The sequence below is a fragment of the Apium graveolens genome, chromosome 7 (assembly GCF_009905375.1).
Source record: "Apium graveolens cultivar Ventura chromosome 7, ASM990537v1, whole genome shotgun sequence".
Lineage (NCBI taxonomy): Eukaryota > Viridiplantae > Streptophyta > Magnoliopsida > Apiales > Apiaceae > Apium > Apium graveolens.
The window spans coordinates 24,200,964-24,225,049 of record NC_133653.1 but is presented as its reverse complement, the minus strand read 5'-3'; the positions used below and the strand labels follow the sequence as shown (position 1 = coordinate 24,225,049).

Sequence of the window (24,086 nt, the reverse complement as noted above, 5' to 3'; positions counted from 1 at the left end):
GTAACTTATTTTACTAATTAAATGTATATATTTTATATATAAATTTTAACAAATCTCGAATTCAGAATCAAAACAAAAGAAATAAGACTTTAATGACTTAAAAAGTCGCATGGTGTTCAAAAACTTTTAATTATGAGATTGGACGAAAATATTTGTAGTAATAGCAGGCGTCTAGTTTTAGGATTTGGATAATACTCATTGATGACGTGGTGCATGATGTATGGCATCAACTTTGGAAACGAAACATAGTTGTGCCTCGATGTGCGCGCATGAGGATCTTGTGCATGAATGAAATTCCTTTTAAAAATGAGATACCTCATGAGAACGAAAAATATAATAAAAATACAATCGTTGTAGGTAGTTGTATTCAATTAAGATTTTGAAGGATTTTAGAAATAATGGGGTATTCAATTTGGATTTGAAATAATCCTTTAAAATCTGACGGTATTCGACAAGAATTGTAAAAAGTCTTTTAAAATCTGAGTATATTCAATTTAGATTAAAAAAATCAATTAAAATTTGGTGATATTCAATTTGGATTTTAAAAAATCAATCAAAATCTGATGGTATTCAAAAGTCCATGAATTTTCTTTTATTTAAAAAGTTGTGGATTTTGATGGATTTACTTGTAGATTTTTAATATCTTGAAATCTCTTGAAAATACATTAGATTTTGATGAATTTCTAAAAAACTCCACAAAATCTGCAAGACTCTACAAGATTTTGGATCAACTCCATCAAAATCCACGAAGAATTAAAATCAACGAAAATCTTTTAAAATCCATAGATTATTAACAATCCTTTAAAATCTGAAATGAATACACCACTTAGTTTGTCACTGCTAAGAAAAATCAAGCTACTTATTCAATATCCATGTACTTTCAAGAACTCTTCAAAAGCTTGAAATTATATATTTTATTTCTATTTTAGCATTTTATTTCATTTTTATTTAATTAATTATGCAATTTTCCTTGCTCGTTTATTTTTTTGATAAATTCCTTACTCACATTTTTTATTGTTGAGTATTGGGCTCTCAATTTAAGTGGTATCTGAATTTTTAAATATTTGCTTGACGTAGTACTGGGCTAAGCCATCATTTTATTTGTGATGGGCTAGTCTAATTATCTATTGGATTGAATGGAGCTAAGCCACCAAGCTCGTCGGGTTTAATTCAGTTTTTATAAATAGCTCAATTCATCGGTCCGTTCCAAATTCATGTAAGTTTGACCCAAAAATAATGTTTACACTCTACTTTCATCCACGGCTGAACAACACCAAAATCAAACAATTCCCAAGCACGGACCATAATTTTATAACTTCATACTCACTTTCATCACTCGTAATTTCACTGAGTTCTGATTCACAAAACAACTCACTTTCATTTCCATTTTTACATTCAGCACTGTAATCAAGTAATTAAGTATGATATGAGGGAGACCAGTTTCTTGTGTCTTCTTAGATTGATTTGATGTCATCCTTATTCTCAGTATTTTATTATTGATGTTAGTTATTGGGTGTGTGTTTACTGAGGTATTCAATTGTTTTTTTTCTTCGTCTACTATTTTCTTTCACAAAAGATGTTTGTTAATATTTCTGAAAGAAAAAAAATATTATGCTCGTTTTTTAACCGAGCTTGAGTTCGGGTCGGGTCAGGTCGAGTTTCGGTTATCGAGTTGAATTCAATTCGAGCTCGGCACATACTCGGCCCGACTCGTTTTTATAAACGGGTAAAAATTGTCACCGAGCTCGACTCGCATCTGAGCTCGAGCCGTGTCGGGTCTTACAATACGAGCTCGACTCATTTCCGAGCTCGGGCCGGGTCTTGCAAAACGAGCTCGAGCTCGAGCTGCCCTACCTTCCTTAATGAATTATATCCAAAATACGTAATCATTGTTGGAGAATAGATGTCCCTGAAAATTTAATAACAAAAGAGTTTTATATCAAAGTGGCCACCCGTCTCACAACAAAAGGTCAAGTAGCTCCTCATTCTCCGTGGGAACTCATTTAAAATACCGTAATATAATATTATATCAGGTTGTTATCTTTTTTTTAAAAAAAAATTGACAATTAAAGTTAACTTTTCTGTTGGTCAATCTGATGTGGCAGGTTACATTAAAAATTTAAAAATAAACTTAATATTAATACATGACATGTCACAAAACGTTATGTATAAATATAAAGTTGTATAAGAGAGTACAGACAACAGACATGCATTCCAAACAGCGGCTGTTGTGCAAGACATGCCTGTACAATAACAAGATTAAGTCAAATTGACAACCCTAAGTAAGTTGTATTGTAATCTAAGTTTGCATTTTGTATTGTACCACTTAAGTCTGTAAAAATATTCAAGGGCGGACTGGAGTCTTTTTCTGTAAACAGTATTAAGCCTAAAAATTATATCTGGAAGAATATCAAGAAGATCATGTCTCAGGAGAATTATGAAGAAGTTTGGAGTTGAATAAATCTGTTTTGGAAAAAATATTCTAAGTTAAGATCTCTACAAGTCATAGATTAAGTGTTATATAGAAGTCATTCGAGAACTTCAGAGTGACTTATCGAGAGAAGTCAGGAAAGCTATTAGAGAACTCAGAGATATCGACAAGTCAAATTTAAGACATGAAGTTGGATATATCGACAAGACATTTCTTCACTAGAGATCTCTGAGATATTGATAAGTCAAAATATCACTAGAGATCTCTGAGATATCGATAAGTCTATTTATCATTAGAGAACTCAGAGGCATCGATAAGCAAAAGTGAAGACATGAAGATGAGAGATCTCGACAAGCCAAATTCTCTTTTAGAGAACTCAGAGACCTCGATAAATCAAACAACTATAGAGTTATTAGAGATCTCGATAAGCCAATATACTTATCGAGATGTTAAGTTCTCTATCGATCAAACTGGAGATCTCGAGGTAAAACTCAAAGTAAAAAGTGCAGATCAGTTCAATATCCAAGATTATCAATCAACAAATAATCCAATCAGTTGGATTGACAGGCCTACAAAAAGCAGTATGAAGTGTACAAGATCAAATGTCAAGATTAACTGGAAAAGTAAAGTCACAGGCATGCAAGATTAGCAAAGATACACTAAGCCAAAAATTGAAAGATTTGGTTATCCAAAAGTAGGGTTTAGTACATGTTATTGCATGCTGTGTAATAATCAGTGTTTACTGATCTATAAAGTAAACACTGGATGCTTTGTAGCAGGACATTCTTAATTTTAATATAAAATTAAGTAAGTTTGTAAAGAACTGTGTTCCCTATTCTTAACTGTTTAAATTCAGTTCTAACACATTTGACTACAAGGTTTTAATTTACTTTCTTCATCACCATAAACACTTCAAGAAAAGCAGAAAAACACATTAACCCCCCTGTGTGTAATTCATTACCTAACAGCGGCAATCGACCTTCTCCCTATGTTTTTTAGGGAAAACCTCAGCACGACGATTGAAGTGCGATCAACCTCAAAGTTCATACCCCATTTTTCATCAACCCTATCTCAATTCATCGTTTTCATCTTGTTTATTGAAGGTGTGTATTAAGGTTTTTTCAAGCTAATGCATTTACATAAGGTTTTTCATGTATTACCATCCCCTAGACATTGTCCTTTCAGGTAGTGGGCGTTTAGTATTTATATGCGATATTTAGCATTTTGGGTCTTATTTATATAATTTAAGATATATGTTTACTATTATGTTTGTTATATGTGTTCATTTTATTGTTTAATCTATTAGGGTTTGCGAATGTTAATGAAACAGTATGTCAAATTTTACAACTATAAAAGGTAATCATCATGGGGAGTGTGGTCCGCAACCTGAGTGTGTTTGTATGAGAGGTAAATGTGATGTTATTAACAATGTCTACACATAAACACACTCTTTTAGAGACTTGGATAATTGGGCTGAAATGTTTGGTTACAGTCCTGAGAGTTTGGTTTATTTTAAAAATAATGGTCATAATTTTGCTGATGGAATTCGTATGTTGTATGATGATGCTTCTCTAAGGTTAGTTTGTGCATGCCATATGGTAAAATGGAGGTATATATTGATAAGTTTCTAACTGATGAAGCACTTTGGGGTGAGTATAATGCCATTGGTGGTGGTAGTCAGGATAGGGAGAATGATGATGATAATGATGACCTTGAGGAAATTTCAAAGGGGTATAAAAAGATTTTGGGAGTAGTGATGACAGTGACCATGATGATCCATGGTAAAAAATGATGTTTAGAGTGGCAGGACACTGAAGAGCTTGACAACGGGGCTTCAGATTTTGATGATGCAAGTGAAGAAGAGTTTGTGAAGAACATGAAGAACTATAAAAGTGTGAATGAATGGATGAAAGAATGGGATTATAGTGAATCAGACTTTGATTATACAAGTTAAGGTCAATAGGAAGTTTAAGTGAAGATGAACAACAAGATATGATATGTTGGTCCTCCTGTAATAGCCAAGAAAAGAAAAAGACATTTTACTGGTGTTAGTAAGCAACCCAGGACAACAAAGATAAAGTGGAAAGTATGGATGGCCTTTGTGAATATGGATGAATTTTGGTTAATGGTGAGGAAATATGGACTGAAAGAAAGAGGGACTGATAAGTTTGGTGTCAATGATAGAAATAGATGCCAGGTGAAGTGTGAACAAGGCCGCCCTTTTTATATTTGGGTGAGAAGGCCGACAGGAAGTGACATTATAGAGATAAGGACATTACTGAATGATCGCTTATGTATTAAGCCTTATAAGAACAAGCTAACAGGTGTGAAATACCTTGCTGAATAGTATGGTGAAAGGATAAGAAAACCCCCTACGCGGAAAGTTGATAAGTGGAATTTATATCCACTTAGAACGCTTCGTAAATATTCGAATTGATGATTTGTACTCAAGTTATTTGTGTTTTTGATGTATTTTGTAGTGTTTTACATTTCAGGGTAAATTTGGAAGAAGGAATAGATTTTACATTGTTTCTATGCTAAAAGGGTGTTAGGATGGAGTCTCGGGAGTTAGCACGAAAGAAACCAGCAATTGAAGTCAAGGATACAAGAAAAATAAGAATTTCCAGAAGGTCGGTGCGGTCGCGCTAGTCTTGGGAGCGGTCGCACCCAATTGTTAGAAAGCGAGCACGCCCGCGCTGGTATGCGGAGGGGCCGCGCTGGATCGGGATTGCAGAATCCTGATTATAGTATAATAATAATTTTCCAGACTCCAGATCGTATTGGGCTTATATATAAAGCCTTTTGAAGACGTTTTTTATAACAACGAGAAGAAGAAAAGAGCAGTAAGAAGACCTAATAGCACAATACAACGAAGGAGAAGAAGATCTTGTTTTTACTTGTGATTCTTTGCTTAAGTTATAACGTTGGATGCTTGTTTTCTTATCCGTTTGAACCTTACACTCTTGTTAATGTACTTTTGATTATTATTCAGTTTATAAAGATCTAGTTTTCATACCATGTTTTCATTGGAACCCATGGTGACGATGAGTTCGGTTATGAACTAATCGTTATCGTGGGGTTCTAACGGATTTACTTATGGATTTCTATAGTTAATTTGTTTCAATATCTTTGTGTGTGGTGATTGATTAATATCCTAGTATTGGTTGTGCTTATTTGTCTAATGTGCGTAGCTAACATATAAGATAACATGTTAATCTCTATTGAAGTGACAGTGAATATAGAGGTTTAGAACTTGCCATGCTAGCACAGGTTCATGTATAATTGTTATGCATGATCCGTAGGTAATTTTAACCATCTCACTTGCCCTATATAATCATGATAGATAACTTGCACATTAAACCGTTAGGTTTTCAAATTCTATAGACATATAGGGTCTAAGCATAATTTGTGTCTACTTAGCTTCTATCTCTTTTGTGGATGTCCAGGTATTCGTGCAACGAAAATTGGCGTTTACTAGTTCCGTGTTATCTGATTAGCAGTCATCACAATTGCATGTTAAGGTTAAGAACAATGACTTTGAATGAAGTATTTAATGAAGTTAGAATCCCATGTTATTCTCATATAGTTAATTCATCTTAGTTAATTGCATATTAGTTTAATCTTAGTTATAAACATCTCAACTTGTTATTTTCTTAGCATTGAGCGATAACCATACCATTGTTGCATAGGTGCATAATCTTAAGTTAATTAAAAAGAGTCTCTGTGGGTACGAATCTGATTTATATCTTATACTACTTGCGAACGCGTATACTTGAATGTAATTTTAGCACGTGTTTTCGCCCTAACAAGTTTTTGGCGCCGCTGCCGGGGACTCGGTGTTTAATTTAGTTTATGTGCTTGACATCAATGGTCGTTAAAGTTCACTGACTCAGATATCTTACTTACAAGGGTACTTGTAATGTTTCAGGTACTCGAGTGAACATGTATGCGAACGCATTCTCAATCTCGTGAGGAAAAAGAAGTTATTGGAGAAGAAGTCTTTGTTGAGGAAAAAGTTGAAGAAAAAGTTGTTGTTGCAATGGGAGAACCAGCAGCAAATCCGAAGGCTTTGATGGATTTTTCTCAACCGAAGATTAATGACATTCAATCTAGCATTGTAAGACTAGCCATCGCGGCTAATACTTTTGAAATCAAATCTAGCACGATTTAGATGGTGTAGAATTCAGTCCAGTTTGGGGGTTCTCCAACGAAAGATCCCAACATGCACATTAGATATTTTATCGAGATTTGTGACACTTTTAAATTCAACAATGTTTCTGAAGATGCTGTTAAGTTGAGGTTTTTCCCATTCTCTCTGAGGGATAAAGTTAAGTGTTGGTTGCATTCTCTACCAGCAGTTTCTATCACTACTTGGGAAGATCTTGCTCAGAAGTTTCTTACTAAATTCTTCCCATTGGCAAAGACGGCTGCAATCAGGAACACTCTTACTCAATTTGCACAACAATCGGGAGAGTCATTATGTGAAGCTTGAGAGCGTTATAAGGAGATGCTTAGGAAGTGTCCTTATCATGGGATGCGTGACTGGATGATCATCAACTGCTTTATAATGGTTTGGGAGTACATTCTAAACCCATGCTCGATACAGCATCAGGTGGAGCCTTATGGGCTAAGAGCTACGATGAAGCTTATGAGTTGATTGAACTGATGGCTGCTAATGAATACCAGAACCCAACTCAGAGACTACCTCAAGGCAAGGTAGCAGGAATTCTAGAGGTGGATACAGCTACTGCTATAGCTGCTCAACTTAAGGATTTAACGATGAAGGTGGATTCTTTGGCTAATTATGGAGTTAATCAGATCACAAGTGTTTGTGAGCTTTATGCAGGTGCGCATGAAACTGATCAGTGTGCTATTTCTAGTGAATCAGCTCAGTTTATCAGAAACTTTCAGAGGTCGCAGCAACCAGTTCCAGCCACTTATCATCCCAACAACCGCAATCATCCTAACTTCAGCTGGAGCAATAATCAGAATGCGGTGCAATAGCCTTATCAACAGTATGTAGCAAAATAATTCAACCCTATCGATTTTCAACAACCGCAACATGCACCAAGATAACAACTCCAACTTCAACAACTACCGCATGGAAGTACAAGTCAATCTAATGAAAAATCTGAATTGGAGGAGTTGAGGCTCATGTGTAAGAGCCAAGAGGTTTCTATCAAGACTTTGGAGAATCAAATTAGGCAGATTGTCAATGCTTTGTTGAATCGATAACCTGGTACACTCCCTAGTGATACAGATTTTTCAGGAAAGAGGGAAGTAAAAGAGCAGGTTAAGGCAATTACATTGAGGTCTAGGAAGGTTGCAAGCCCTAAAAAATTTCAAGTTTCAGAAAATGAAGTTGTAGCTGAAGAAGAGGTGTTGAAGGATGCCGAGGTGGAACCAAGGAAAAAAGCTGATATCAACACTCCTCTTGAGGGTAATACAGGGGAAAACGGGTATATCCTCCACCTCCTTTTCCTAAAAGGTTGCAGAAGTTGGATAAGCAATTTTCTAAGTTCTTGGAAGTTTTCAAGAAACTTCACACCAACATACCTTTCGCTGAAGCTCTTGAACATATGTCTAGCTATGCGAAGTTTATGAAATGTATTCTCTCTCGGAAAGTGAAGCTCGATGACTTAGAGACCGTTGTTCTTACGGAGGAATGCAGTGCTTTGCTGCAACAGAAGTTGCCTCCGAAGCTTAAAAATCTTGGAAGCTTCACTATTTCTTGCACCATCGAAAACTTGTCGTTCAACAAGTGTTTATGTGATTTGGGAGCTAGCATCAATCTGATGCCTTTGTCTATCTTCAAGAGGTTGGGTTTACCTGATCCAAGCTTACATATATGTCCTTGCAGTTGGCCGATTGTTCTATTACATATCCACGAGGCATTGTGGAGGATGTCTTGGTCAAGGTGGACAAACTCATCTTTCCTCATGACTTTGTAATTCTTGATTTCGAGGAGGATAAAAAGATTCTCATAATCTTGGGAAGACCATTCTTATAACATCCTCCAAATTCGGGGTATAGATTTGGGGCATTATTAATAACAACTACAAACTAAACCTGCACAAGCGGAATATAATATAATAATTACCCCGAACTATTACTACTCAGGATCTTTTAAGGGTTGAGTTGAAAACAAGAACCACATACTACACTTTATTACAAACCCAAATAAAACAATCTGTCTTAAGAACTCTCTTTGTTACAAAACTTTATTCTATCTACATTCTCACCACACAACTTTTATTCAAACTACACAAAACTTTTATTCAACCCAACAGTACTACTTATCCTGTTACACCTGATCTGGCAATTCAAAGCTCTCTTCGGGAGTAGGAAGGAACACTCTTGGTATAAGAGGGTCCCGCTGCTTGACTCGCTTCTTGACTACGCGGGTCCTGATGAGTTTCATTCTCTACCTTAACTGTTAAACAATAGGAATAACAATAAAAGGGGGAGCCAAAATTGCTCAACAAGCCTGCAACAATATATATAGTATAAAGAGAGAGAAATAAGTGAACCAATAAGCTGCTGGGTTGAACAACCATCTGAATCTATAAAGGATAATAATTTGCCAATACTGGCGAGTGCCAAATGAACAAGACTGGAAACAAGAACCAACATATGCATTATAACCCGCTGATCAGTCAGGATACAGTGCGGATCTATACCCAACTGTATAGACCCAACCAACATAAAGAGTACTCAGGCAACTATGGCCTATTTAATAATGGTCTGGGTAAAACCCAGCCCGTATAGTAACCATCCAGTCCAAGGTATAGCATCCGGAATAATCGGAATGCTTTTGATATATCCCAACACCAGGACATACCAGAGTATATGTAACAAGGGTAAAAGTATTAAAATATGAATAGAGAATTCAATAAATTGGGAGAAATCAAGAATCGAAATGAAATTGAAGCAAGCATTAATAATTGGGTAACAGTGTATATGAACAATGATTATCAAAGGTAACTGATATGATAAAAGGAAATATAATTCACTATTCTAAATTTAGAATAGGGGAAAAACCTTGCCTTGCGCGTACGTAACCTGGTTCAACTCACCGCCTTCTATCTCTAGCTTGCTCTGCCTTGTTAACACTGAACCAATCATAGAAAGATAGTCGTATAGATAACTTACTATATACGTGTATCTCGAATTGATATCATGTAACCTTATCAGTTTACCCATGCGTTTCTATCTGACTCGCATATATACACATATAATGATATAGCACGTAAGGTTCACATAGCCACGTAAAGCACATAGCATATAAAGCATATAATTAATTTTTAGACTTATAATTATTTTTAGAATCGATACTAGACTCATATTTATAATAACTAACCCTATCTAATTTTATTACAAATTTTCGGGATTTATTCGACTCGATTATACCCCTAATAGAGCCTATGAACAATTAATTATCATAAAACCACTCTCTTCCGGAAGAAATTATAACTTACAATTATTTTTATTGGATTCGTTTCATTTTTCTGAGTCTAGGGGTCTTCGTTTTGCTCAAATCGGACTAACGGTTTAATTATTATGAATTTAAAAGATTTAATTAATTTATAATTAATTATAAATAATTAATTATAATTAAATAATCCTTAATTACATTTTTAAATAATTAATTAATAATTATTGCATTTTAAAATAATTAATCCCTAATTATTAGGATTTATTACTATTTATTATACCTTTTTATAAATTATTAATACTTACTCGATCAGATCGATTATTTACGAATAATCAATCGATTTAATTAACTGATACGCTATTTATTGAATAACTACTAATTACTCGAATTATAATCTAAATCAACAATTAACTACTCGTATAAATACGAGCTACTCGCAATCCTCTCATAATTATCGAACCATTATAGTATTACTGAAACTTATACGATTCGCTAATCAATTAATTATCGGTATTTAATTATACGATATAAACAATTATTACGACATTCTTCGAATAACTAACGCTCGAATAATAATTCTAATTATCGAATGACTACTCGTATGACTACGAGTTACTCGTAATATTAACTAATTATTAGATTATTAATCATATTATTTAATTGTTTTTAATCCTTATTTATTAATTAATTACCTAATTATTAATTAATTAGATAACTAATAAATAATTAGATAAATAATTAAATAATTAATTAAATAATTAAATTCGAATTTATAATTTAATAAAATAATTCAGAAATTATTAATACTATTTTTCAGAATTTAAAACTAATTTTTAATTAATTATTAAAATTATTAGATAGATCTGCATATTTACGCTGTCGATTATGCGCCGCTTCAAGTCGCTTGCGAATCAGTTCTACTTTTTCTTTGGTCTGCTGAATCAGTTCTGGACCTAGAATTTTACGTTCTCCTACTTCATCCCAACAGGTAGGTGATCTGCATTTTCTTCCATATAGAGCTTCATAAGGTGGCATCCCAATACTTGCTTGATAACTGTTATTGTAAGAAAATTCCACTAGCGGTAAGTGCTCGTCCCAATTGCCTTCAAAATCTATTGCACATACACGTAGCATATCTTCGATTTTTTGAATTGTCCTTTCGCTTTGACCGTCGGTTTGTGGATGATAGGCTGTACTCATGTTTAACTTCGTTCCTAGACATTCTTGGAATTGTCTCCAAAATCTGGAATTGAAACGAGGATCTCGATCCGATACAATCGATACAGGTACTCCATGACGCATTACAATTTCCTTGAGATATAAGTGCACTAACTTGTCTAGTGAAAATCTTTCGTTAATCGGAAGAAAATGTGCTGATTTCGTCAATCGATCAATGATAACCCAAATTGCATCGTGATTTGCTTTCGTTCTTGGAAGTCCCACTACAAAATCCATAGCTAAGTGCTCCCATTTCCATTCGGGAATGTCTAGTGGCTGTAGTAGTCCGCTCGGGCGTTGATGTCCAGCTTTCACTCTTTGGCACGTGTAACACTTGCTGACCCATTCCGCTATTTCTTTCATCATATTCGGCCACCAATTTTTTTTTTCAGGTCTCTGTACATCTTCGTGCTTCCGGGATGGATTGAATATCTTGAACTATGAGCATCTTGCAAAATTTCCGCTTTCAGTTCCGGTACGTTAGGTGTCCAAATCCTTGAAGCAACACGAAAAATTCCTTTAGCATCCTTCTGACTGGTAATCTCTTCTCCTGTTAAATTGTTGATATCCTGGTCCATTACTTCTTCCTGACACTTTCTTATTTTCTCCAATAGTTCTGGATGAAAAGTCATAGCGTAAATCATTTCGGTAGAACTTTCTGGTACTCGAACTTCAATCTCCAATCTATCGAATTCCTTGATTAAGTCCTCTGAAGACGTTAACAAGTTCAATCGTTCATTTCGACTTAACGCATCTGCTACTACATTGGCCTTGCCTGGATGATAATTGATTGAAACGTCGTAATCCTTGATTAATTATAGCCAACGTCGCTTTCGCATGTTAAGTTCCTTCTGGGTGAAAATATACTTCAAGCTTTTATGGTCCGTGTAAATCTCACATCTTTCACCGTACATATAATGTCTCCAAAGCTTCAGTGCAAACACAATAGTTGCTAGTTCAAGGTCGTGCGTCGGATATTTCTGTTCATGCGGCTTTAGCTGTCTGGAAGCATATGCGATCACGTTGTCATGTTACATTAAAACACATCCGAGTCCTCGATAAAAAGCGTCGCTGTATATGACAAAGTCTCCCTGATCATCAGGTAACACAAGCACAAGTGCAGTTACGAGTCAATTCTTCAGTTCGTGGAAACTTGCTTCACATTTCTCATTCCATTCGAACTTTTCATTCTTTCGCGTCAACTTCGTCAATGGTGTAGCTATCTTTGCAAAATCTTTAACGAATCTTCTGTAATAACCGGCTAATCCCAAGAAACTTCGAACTTCTGTCGGCATCTTTGGTCTTTCCCAATTTAAAATAGCTTCAATCTTCGCTGGATCCACTTGAATTCCTTCAATACTAATGATATGTCCTAGAAATTGCACTTCCTTCAACCAAAATTCATATTTTGAAAATTTTGCATAAAGCTGCTCCTTTCGTAATATCTCCAGTGTCGTTCTTAAGTGCGCTGCATGTTCTTCTTCCGTCTTTGAATAAATCAAGATGTCATCAATAAATACAATGATAAACTTATCCAGATACTTCTTGAATACTCGATTCATCAAGTCCATAAATGCTGCAGGTGCATTTGTCAATCCAAAAGCCATCACAAGAAATTCATAGTGTTCGTATCTCGTTCTGAACGCCGTCTTTGGAATGTCTTCTGTCTTGATCTTTAACTGATGATAGCCTGATCGTAAGTCGATTTTCGAAAACCATGCTGCTCCTTTTTATTTGATCAAATAAATCATCGATGCGAGGTAAAGGATATTTATTCTTGATAGTTAACTTGTTCAGCTCACGATAATCAATACACAGTCGCATACTACCATCCTTCTTTTTTTTCACGAACAATACTGGTGCGCTCCATGGGGATACACTTGGCCTTATGATTCCTTTGTCGAGAAGTACTTGCAACTGCTTTGCTAATTCTTTCATTTCAACAGGTTCCATTCGATATGGAGCTTTTGAAATTGGTTCAGTCCCTGGCGTCAAGTCAATAGTGAACTCGATTTCTCGATCCGATGGAAGTCCTGGAAGTTCGTTTGGAAAAACATCAAGAAACTCACAAACTACAGGAATATCTTCAATTTTCGGATTACCCTTGTTAGTATCCCGAACATAGGCTAAGTAAGCTTGACATCCTTGGCATAGCAATCTGCTCGTCTGCATCATTGTTAGGAATTTCTGCTTTTGCTTCTCACCTTTAAATATTACCGTTTCATTTTCTTCAGTTTGCAATTTCACTTTCTTATTCACACAATCAATCTGAGCATTATTACTAGCTAGCCAATCCATTCCTAAAATAACATCAAACTCTCCTAGCCTGAAAGGTATCAAATCAACTGAAAAATGACACCTCCCTATCTCAATATCACAACTTGGGCATACTCGATCTACCATAACCCGATCATCATTTGCTAATTTTATGACTAACACTTCATCTAACCACTGAGTCTCACAATCTATCTTAGAGATGAAATCTTCAGAAATAAAAGATCTAGTAGCTCCTGAATCAATCAATACTAGAGCATTTACGGAATTTACAGGGAGTGTACCTGCAACCACATTCGGACTCTGTACTGCTTCCTTCATTGACATGTTGAAAGTCCTTGCCCTGGGCTGATTTTATAGTGGTAGTGGAGGTGGAGGTAATGTTAAAACTCTTGGAATACTAGCGGCCATTGCAATTCCTCTGCATTCTTTGGCAATATGTCATTTTCTTCCACACTGGAAACAAGTGACTTCTGCTCTTCCCATCGGACATTCTCCAGAGTAATGTCCCCTTTGCTTGCACTTAAAACACGTGACATTTGGCTTGTTGCAAATTTCCGTATGCTTTTTACCACACGTTCTGCAGTCAGGTATAGGCGGTCGAATAAGCCTTTGCTGAGTTGGGGCAGGAAGTCGATTACCCATCCTCTGGTTGTTTTGTTCTGGTCTCCTGAAGTTTGCTTTTCCCCGAGCTTGAAATCCTGGCCTTTTGTTGAAGCGATTCTGAAAATTTCCTGGTCCTTTCTCTTTCTGAGCTGCTTCACTTTCACCTTTAATAATCATGGCCTTCTGAACAACAGCCGTATAAGTCGTCAGTTCAAACACAACTACTCTGCTACGAATCCATGGTTTCAGTCCTTGCTGGAATCTATTGGCCCGCTTCTCATCCGTATCCACTTGCTCAGGAACAAATCTAGCCAATTCAGTGAACTTGGTCTCGTAATCCGCCACTGATAAGTTGTCTTGCTTCAGCTCCAGGAACTTGATCTCCATCCGGTTCTTCATAAAGCGAGGAAAATATTTCTCCAAGAAAAGATCAGTGAATCTATCCCAGGTCACCACACCTTCTCCTTCCAAAGCTTTCTTCGATTCCCACCAGTAATTGGCTTCGCCTTTTAGAAAGTAGCTTGTAAAATCCGTCTTTTGTTCTTTCTCAACTTTCACCAACGAAAAAACCTTTTCTATCTCCTTCAGCCAAGCTCTCGCCTTTGTAGGATCTGTGGAACCAGTAAATTCCGGAGGCTTTACCGACTGAAATTGCTTGAAAGTTACCGTAGGTGCTGCTGGTGGTACTTGATATCCTGGATGAGCGGCTTGCTGTAACATCTGTTGTTGGAACTGCTGCTGTTTCTGCTGCATTTGTTGTTGCATCATCAACATCTGCTGTTGCATGAGATTAAACATCTGATCCATCTGGTTATTATTGTTTTGGCCCTCGGTATTTCCATTTGATGAGTCGGTTCGTGCTTTTCTTTTAGGTGTCATCTTTCTGGTAATAAAACAATGGGTTCTCTTTAATAACAGTATATTAAACAGGTGTTATGAAATGGAAATAATCTTTATAATATTAAAACAGTGTTAAAACAGTTGATAAGGAAAAATAAAACAATTTAGTAAATATTCAAATAAATAAAACAGTATAATGTATAAATAAATCCCTTTTTAAAATACTTTAAAATCTTTTTGAAAACATAAAGGGTACAACATGATCGTAAATAAGACAACATTTGTAAATATGCAACGGTAAAATAAAGAAAATAAATGTAAATGCTTAAATGACTGGAAATAAAATAAAGAAAATGTGCAAAAGACCATCTCATATATATAGGTAGAACACCAGCTGCAGGTGTCAGTGCTTGATACAAAAACCTATGATATATCGGTCGTACTGCTACTACAATCAGTCAAAGTTGGTAGCTACACTCATACAAACTAGTCATACAATATTATGCTGCCTCTATCTACAAAAATGTACATGATACAACACTCCTCTATCTGCTAGTCTCAGAATCCTGGTGGCACGTGACTCAACTCCTCCTGCAATGCCTCTAGCACTGTCTCGGTAAGTCCCAATGCTCTACGATATGCTGTCTCTGCACTAATATCCTGCTATCTCAAATCCATAAGCTGTTGAGAACTAACCCGATGAATCTGACGTAACCTCTCCCTCAATATGTAATCTGATCGTAATGCTCGGACGGGACCATCTGCCTGCGTCTCAAACAATCCAAGGATCTCTCTGCACTGGTTCTGCCATCGAATCATCTCCTCTCTCTCCGCCTAAAAACACTGATAAGTCATTGTATGATGCTCACAAAAATCCGTGCTAGAACCTCGAGAAGGTAACGACCCATATACTACTATCTCATCCATGAACTCTGGCTGTGGAAACTGATATACTCCAGGAACAGGGGCATAAATAGCTAATGGGGCAGGGAATAGGACAGGCTGCTCCATAGGTGCATACACTGGTGGCTCTGCCTCTGGCTCCATCTGTGGAATATCTGGAATCTCAGGCTGCGGTACTGGAATCTACGGCTCTAGGTCATCCCACTGTGGAAGATCAATCATATCAGGAACATCAAATATCGGTAACTCCAAAGGTGGAAAGTCAGGCATCTCCGGCTCAAAATAAGGAAAATAATCAACAAAGTCTGGTACCTCTGGTGGAGGTGGTATCTCTGGAACTGGTCCAGGTGGTAATGGTGGAGGTGGTGGCAATGGAGGAAACATCTGTACTGATACTGGGGCTAATACTGGTGCTGCTACTGGGTCTGACTCAGTCCGCTCTGACGAAGAAGCCATCTAATATACATAACAATAATAACATAAAAACAAATCAAACCACATTCCTAAAATCGTAACTTCTAATCACATAAGCAGACAATCCTAACACTCTTACTTCTATCCTATCTAATTTTCCTATCTTATCTTAATCCTAACGTTCTTATTTTCAAGGGTCAATCCTAAGCTCTGATGCCAACTATAAAACCCTCCAAATCTGGGGTATAGATTTGGGGCATTATTAATAACAACTACAAACTAAACCTGCACAAGCAGAATATAATATAATAATTACCCCGAACTATTACTACTCAGGATCTTTTAAGGGTTGAGTTGAAAACAAGAACCACATACTACACTTTATTACAAACCCAAATAAAACAATCTGTCTTAAGAACTCTCTTTGTTACAAAACTTTATTCTATCTACATTCTCACCACACAACTTTTATTCAAACTACACAAAACTTTTATTCAACCCAACAGTACTACTTATCCTGTTACACCTGATCTGGCAATTCAAAGCTCTCTTCGGGATAGGAAAGAACACTCTTGGTATAAGAGGGTCCCGCTGCTTGACTCGCTTCTTGACTACGCGGGTCCTGATGGGTTTCATTCTCTACCTTAACTGTAAAACAATAGGAATAACAATAAAAGGGGATGAGCCAAAATTGCTCAACAAGCCTGCAACAATATATATAGTATAAAGAGAGAGAAATAAGTGAACCAATAAGCTGCTGGTTTGAACAACCATCTGAATCTGTATAGGATAATAATTTGCCAATACTAGCGAGTGCCAAATGAACAAGACTGGAAACAAGAACCAACATATGCACTATAACCCGCTGATCAGTCAGGATACAGTGCGGATCTATACCCAACTGCATAGACCCAACCAACATAAAGAATACTCAGGCAACTATGGCCTATTTAATAATGGTCTGGGTAAAACCCAGCCCGTATAGTAACCATCCAGTCCAAGGTATAGCATCCGGAACAATCTGAATGCTTTTGATATATCCCAACACCAGGACATACCAGAGTATATGTAACAAGGGTAAAAGTATTGGAATATGAATAGAGAATTCAATAAATTGGGAGAAATCAAGAATCAAAATGAAATTGAAGCAAACATTAATAATTGGGTAACAGTGTATATGAACAATGATTATCAAAGGTAACTGATATGATAAAAGGAAATATAATTCACTATTCTGAATTTATAATAGGGGAAAAAACTTGCCTTGCGCGTACCTAACCTGGTTCAACTCACCGCCTTCTGTCTCTAGCTTGCTCTGCCTTGTTAACACTGAACCAATCATAGAAAGATAGTCGTTTAGATAACTTACTATATACGTGTATCTTGAATTGATATCACGTAACCTTATCAGTCTACCCATGCATTTCTATCTGACTCGCATATATACACATATAATGATATAGCACGTAAGGTTCATATAGCCATGGAAAGCACATAGCACATAAAGCATATAATTAATTTTTAGACTTATAATTATTTTTAGAATCGATACTAGACTCATATTTATAAAAACTAACCCTATCTAATTTTATTACAAATTTTCGGGATTTATTCGACTCGATTCTACCCCTAATAGAGCCTATGAACAATTAATTATCACAAAACCACTCTCTTCCGGAATAAATTATAACTTACAACTATTTTTATTGGATTCGTTTCATTTTTCTGAGTCCAGGGGTCTTCTTTTTGCTCAAATCGGACTAACGGTTTAATTATTATAAATTAAACAAGATTTAATTAATTAATAATTAATTATAAAAAATTAATTATAATTAAATAATCCTTAATTACATTTTTAAATAATTAATTAATAATTATTGCATTTTAAAATAATTAATCCCTAATTATTATGATTTATTACAATTTATTATACCTATTTATAAATTATTAATACTTACTCGATCAAATCGATTATTTACGAATAATCAATCGATTTAATTAACTGATACGCTATTTATTGAATAATTACTAATTACTCGAATTATAATCTAAATCAACAATTAACTACTCGTATAAATACGAGCTACTCGCAATCCTCTCATAATTATCGAACCATTATATTATTACTGAAACTTATACGATTCGCTAATCAATTAATTATCGGTATTTAATTATACGATACAAACAATTATTACGACATTCTTCGAATAACTAACGCTCGAATAATAATTCTAATTATCGAATCACTACTCGTATGACTACGAGTTACTCGTAATATTAACTAATTATTAGATTATTAATCATATTTTTTAATTATTTTTAATCCTTATTTATTAATTAATTACCTAATTATTAATTAATTAGATAACTAATAAATAATTATATAAATAATTAAATAATTAATTAAATAATTAAATTCAAATTTATAATTTAATAAAATAATTCAGAAATTATTAATACTATTTTTCAGAATTTAAAACTAATTTTTAATTAATTATTAGAATTATTAAAACTATTTTCTAATTTTTAGAAAATAAAATAAATATATAAAAATACAGAAACACAAAACAGAGTTCAGGGTTTGGGTTTTTAGGATCAAACCCGGGTCGAAACCGGGTTGCAAACCGGGTCGAACCCGGGTCGCGAAGAACAACCGGAATCTGGAAAATTCTCCGACGACGGCGGCCGGAACCGGCGAAGCAACGACGAGGCAACAATCGTGATTCCAAACTTGTTTTTCAGCGATTAAACTCCTTGTACTCGCAGCCTTGGACCTCCCTCTTTCCTTCGTCCTTCCTCCCCGTCGAACCCAACCGACGAACACGAACAGCGGCGGCGACGCCGCGTTTCCGACGATGCTAAAATCTCAACCAAAATCTACGAAACCGGTGCCGTTCGACTCCAAAATCTACGATCTAAACGTCTCTAACAACCATAACATCAAACAACACACATAAATTCAAAACCGAATTCGTGATTAAAATCCGAAAAAGGAAATTAAAATCAATTAATCAAACACTAAAAATAATTGCATAATCAGAAACTACGATTCTTGGGCTTCAATGTGACTACTTACATGAACGATTTGGATGCCGGAATCACCTTCAAACTTGGCTTTGATTCTGCTGCCCTGTTATTCACTAAACCCTAATCCCCGTTTTCTTTTTATTTTTCTGATTTTTTAATAGTAATTAACTGAATTAATTAATGATAAATCTGGTATTTATATTTATGAAAATAATACCCCTAAATAAAATTAAGGGTCTAATTACACTCCTAATAAAAATATTTGGCCCCAATTTTTATAATTTTTGGGTATTAATATTGAATTTTTAAATATTTAATAAATACAAAATAAATGCTAAAAATTCCCAAAAATTGTGAATATTACAAAAATACAAAGAAAAATGATATATGATAATTTCATGATCATATAAAAATAAAAATGTGATTTTTATGGGGTTTTTGATATCCGAAGGGGTCCGGAAAAGTCGTTTTTCGCGAAAAAGGTAAATTTATAAAACGTCTAGGGGTTCAGAATAGCGATATGGTATAGGGCATTTTTTAACAAAATAGGGCCAATGATTTTGTTTGAAATACAGGCTTTTAAAACATAGTTTTGAGCTGTACGGGTTTTGATATAAAATATATAACTGACGATAAAACACTCAATAAATATCCAAAACACGTTTGGATCAAAACAGCCAACACGTAACACATAGCAGTTAGGGTTTTATGACTTAACACATTTAATCACATAATAATACACATAATCTATCATTATTATAATATAATACAAGCGTAATTTCTCGGTCGTTACAATTCTTGCCTACTGGCGGAACCTTAATTGATGTGCATAAGGGTGAGCTCACCATGCGAGTACAGGATCAGGGTGTGACCTTTAATATTTTCAATGCCGTGAAATTCCCTACTGATGAAGAGGAGTGCTTAAAAGTGGAATTGGTCGATTCTATGGTTACTTCAGAACTTAATCAAATGCTAAGGTCTAATGCCCTAGAGAAAGCCTTGATGGGGGATTCAAATAGTGAAGATGATGAAGGTGATGAGCAGTTGCAGTATTTGAATGGTTCTCCTTGGAAGCGAAGGCTGGATATGCCTTTTGAATCTCTTGGATTCTCAAAAATGCTGAGGGGCGTCTCAAGCCATCTATTGAGGAAGCTCCTACACTCGAGCTTGGACCTTTGCCTGAACACTTGAGGTATGCATTTTTAGGTGATGTATCTACTTTGCCTGTTATTAGTACATCTGACCTTTCAGGTATTGATGAGGGAAAGCTCTTGAGAATTCTAAGAGAGTTCAAGTCGACAATTGGATGAACTATAACAGATATTAAGGGAATCAGCCCTTCTTATTGTATGCATAAAATTATGCTAGAGGAAGGAAGTAAGCCGAATGTTGAGCAACAGAGGAGGTTAAATCCTATTATGAAGGAGGTCGTGAAGAAGGAAATTCTTAAGTGGCTAGATGCGGGCATAATTTATCTTATTTCTGACAGTTCTTGGGTGAGCCCAGTTCAGTGTGTGCCGAAGAAAGGAGGCATCACAGTGGTTGCTAATGAAAAGAGTGAGCCCATCCCGACTCGCACAGTCATGGGGTGGAGAGTGTGCATAGATTATCGAAAGCTGAATAAAGCCACAAGGAAGGATCACTTTCCCCTTCCTTTCATTGATCAGATGCTCGACAGGTTGGCTGGGCATGAATACTATTGTCTTCTGGATGGCTATTCGGGCTATAATCAGATCTGCATTGCTCCAGAAGATCAAGAAAAGACTACCTCCACTTGTCCGTTTGGTACTTTTCCCTTCAGAAGAGTTTTTTTTGGGTTATGTGGTGCACCTGCCACATTTCAGAGATGCATGATGGCCATCTTCTCTGACATGATTGGTCATAATGTGGAGGTGTTCATGGACGATTTTTCTGTGTTCAAGGATTCTTTCAACGAGTGCTTGCAAAATCTTGGTGCAGTTCTTAAAAAGTGTGATGAGACCAATCTGGTTCTCAACTGGGAGAAATGTCACTTTATGGTGTAACATGGCATCATTCTTGGGCACAAGGTTTCTAGTAAAGGTCTTGAGGTGGACAAAGCCAAGGTGGGGGTCATTGAAAACCTTCCTCCACCAATTTCTGTTAAGGGAATCCGCAGTTTTCTTGGTCATGCGGGTTTCTATCGGCGGTTCATCAAGGATTTCTCTAAAATCTCTAAACCATTATGCAATCTATTAGAGAAAGATGTCCTTTTCAAGTTTGATGATGAGTGTCTAGCTGCTTTTGAGAGCTTAAAGAAGAGCTTGATCACGGAACTTGTCATAACTGCACCTGATTGGAATAGGCCTTTTGAAATGATGTGCGATGCGAGTGACTATACAGTTAGAGTGGTTCTTGGACAAAGGAAGAACAATATATTTCATGTGGTCTATTATGCTAGTAAGACCCTCAATGGTGCTCAACTGAACTACACCACAACTGAGAAAGAGTTATTGGCCATTGTCTATGGTTTTGAGAAGTTTAGATCTTATTTGCTTGGGACGAAGGTGACAGTCTTTACTGATCACACTGCTATTCGCTATCTCGTCTCGAAGAAGGACTCAAAGACTATATTGATTAGATGGATTCTTTTACTACAAGAGTTTGAACTGGAGATCAAGGATAAAAAAGTGTTAGGTCACACAACACTGTAGAAGGGGTTTGAATACAGTGTTTATACAATCAAATTGATTTAACACAAGTATGTAACAAAGATCAAGTATATTGAATAAACTCTGTTACAATAAGAACTGTTGTTCTCTCTCAGTGATGAACAAATATCACTAAGAGCTGCTAGGTTACAATGTATAATCTTCTCGATAATGATAACACGTATAGTGTAAACCCTAAGTCTATGTTTATATAGTACACAATTACAAGATAACTTCTAATTGATATGGAATATAATTCTGTCTCCTAAAATATATTAATCAGATATCTTCTACAAGTCTTCCAGTCTTCTAACTCTTTCCATGCATATCTTCTTTTGTTTTAGTCCAAATTTTCTCTCCTATAAATTAGCCGCATTCCTTATCTGAAAGTTTTCCCGCACTTAAGTTCTGATATGACCTTAAATTCTGATATTAAGTTCTGACTTCCAGTAAGTCCTGATTTCAGTAAGTCCTGATTTCAGTAAGTCCTGATTTGTCCTGTTGTTAAGTTCTGAAAACTAAACGCAAATCATATTAGACATGACATATCAAATATATCTAACAATCTCCCCCAACTACAAAATATACAAGTTAATAGATTTGATGATGTCAAAAACATTTAAGTACAAATGCAATAAGAGTTTAACTAGATAACTAACTACTACTTACAGTCCTTGTAGCTTTTACCAATCTCACTGAGTTAATCTGAATCCAAAATGATTCTTGACAAAGCTTGATATCAGCTTTTCTTCTTTATTCCTCAGGACTTGAGATAGTGTAGTCTTCACTTGCTTCATCTCTTCATTCTGACTTCCAATCTGATAGATTGCAGTCCTTAAAGTAGAGATATGGCTTCTTTCTAAACCATCACCCAGTCTTATTACCATTGGATGAGAAGAATCTTCATTGTAGCATTGACATTTCTCATTCAGTAACACTTCAAGCTTAGCGGAATCCTTCTTCACTGGAATCTCACTTCCATCATTTTCAATAATATTAGGAATGAATTCTGTAACCCTTGAACCAGAAATTCATGTTTTATCTCTGATGGTCTTCAATATGAAATTTGACCATCTTCTGGTAATATCAGACTTTACCTCTAAAAGGTAATAAAAGAATTGAAGTTCTTTCAGTGATTTGTTTAGCACATCTGATTCTGACATTTAATATGTCCTTTCATCTTTAAGAAATAGAATCAGATTTTCCTTGAAATTGTGCTTGTCATGAACATCCAGTACCACTTGAACAGAGATAACCTTATCAAGGTGTTTCTCTGTAACATCTTCAAGAGGTCTGTCGGTCAACATAAATGGATCTCTAGTAGTAACTTCAACTCCTGTCTTGATCTTAGCTTCATCAGAACCTAGCCCAACCATGTCTCTTGGTTCTCTAGCATTTAACCCAATAGTCATGAAAGTAGACATCAATTAGCTTTTCTTTGGATCTGATGGTTTGACATTTTTCCACAGAAGTTTTTTTTATCAGCTACTTCCATCTTGTCTAAATCAAGTTGAGCACTGTCAGAGATTGATGTCTTGATGACTTTATTAGAACTTGTTGTTTCTGTTGTAACTTGAAATTCTTCACTCTGAACAACTTGAGCACTGTCAGAGGTTGTCTTGGATTCTTCAGAAATCTTCCTTCTTTTCAGAGTTTGAACATCTTCATCTTCAGCAAGAGTATCATCAGTAACTTGAACCATTGTGCACATTGGTTTCATCAGGATTTGAGAAATTTTCATCTCCAGTGGCTTGGTTGGTTCATCAACTTTTCCTTTCCCTTTGTCTTTGGGATCAATCTCAATCTGTGATCTTATTTTGGGCTTTGATGCCTCAGTATTTGATTTCTCCTTGATTACAATGCCTTTTACCTTAGGCCTTGGAGGTTTCTTTGCAACAGAAGCTTTTGACTTTAGATTTGTCTTTTCAGCTTTAAATCTAGCTTCTTCCTCCTTGAGATTTTCTAAATCCATTCCAGGATTATGTTTCCGAAATAATCTTCTAGCAATTTCCTCATCAAATTTCTGAATCTTGGGATCCTTGTAGTAGACTGTAGTCTACTTCCCCTTGAGCTTCAGAGTTTGCATGAACTTTTGAGAGTCTTGACTTCCACCTTGTATCAGAAGATCAGGCTTTATCATCAGACTTTGCTCATCAGAACTTGATATCAGATTTTGATTATCAGTACTTGCTATCAGATTTTTAGTTTGAGCAGCTTCAGAACTTGTCTTCTTTTGAATAGAAGATTTGCTTACATCAGTATTTAGTTT

At 35.7% G+C, this 24,086-nt stretch overlaps 1 non-coding gene across 1 annotated transcript; it reads right to left on the bottom strand.

The window, feature by feature from the left end:
* Positions 1-6,860: 6,860 nt before the first annotated feature.
* Positions 6,861-6,967, bottom strand: LOC141676325 (small nucleolar RNA R71). The gene has a single exon (XR_012556922.1). It is a non-coding gene; the product is annotated as a small nucleolar RNA R71 (small nucleolar RNA).
* Between the last annotated feature and the right edge of the window lie 17,119 nt (positions 6,968-24,086).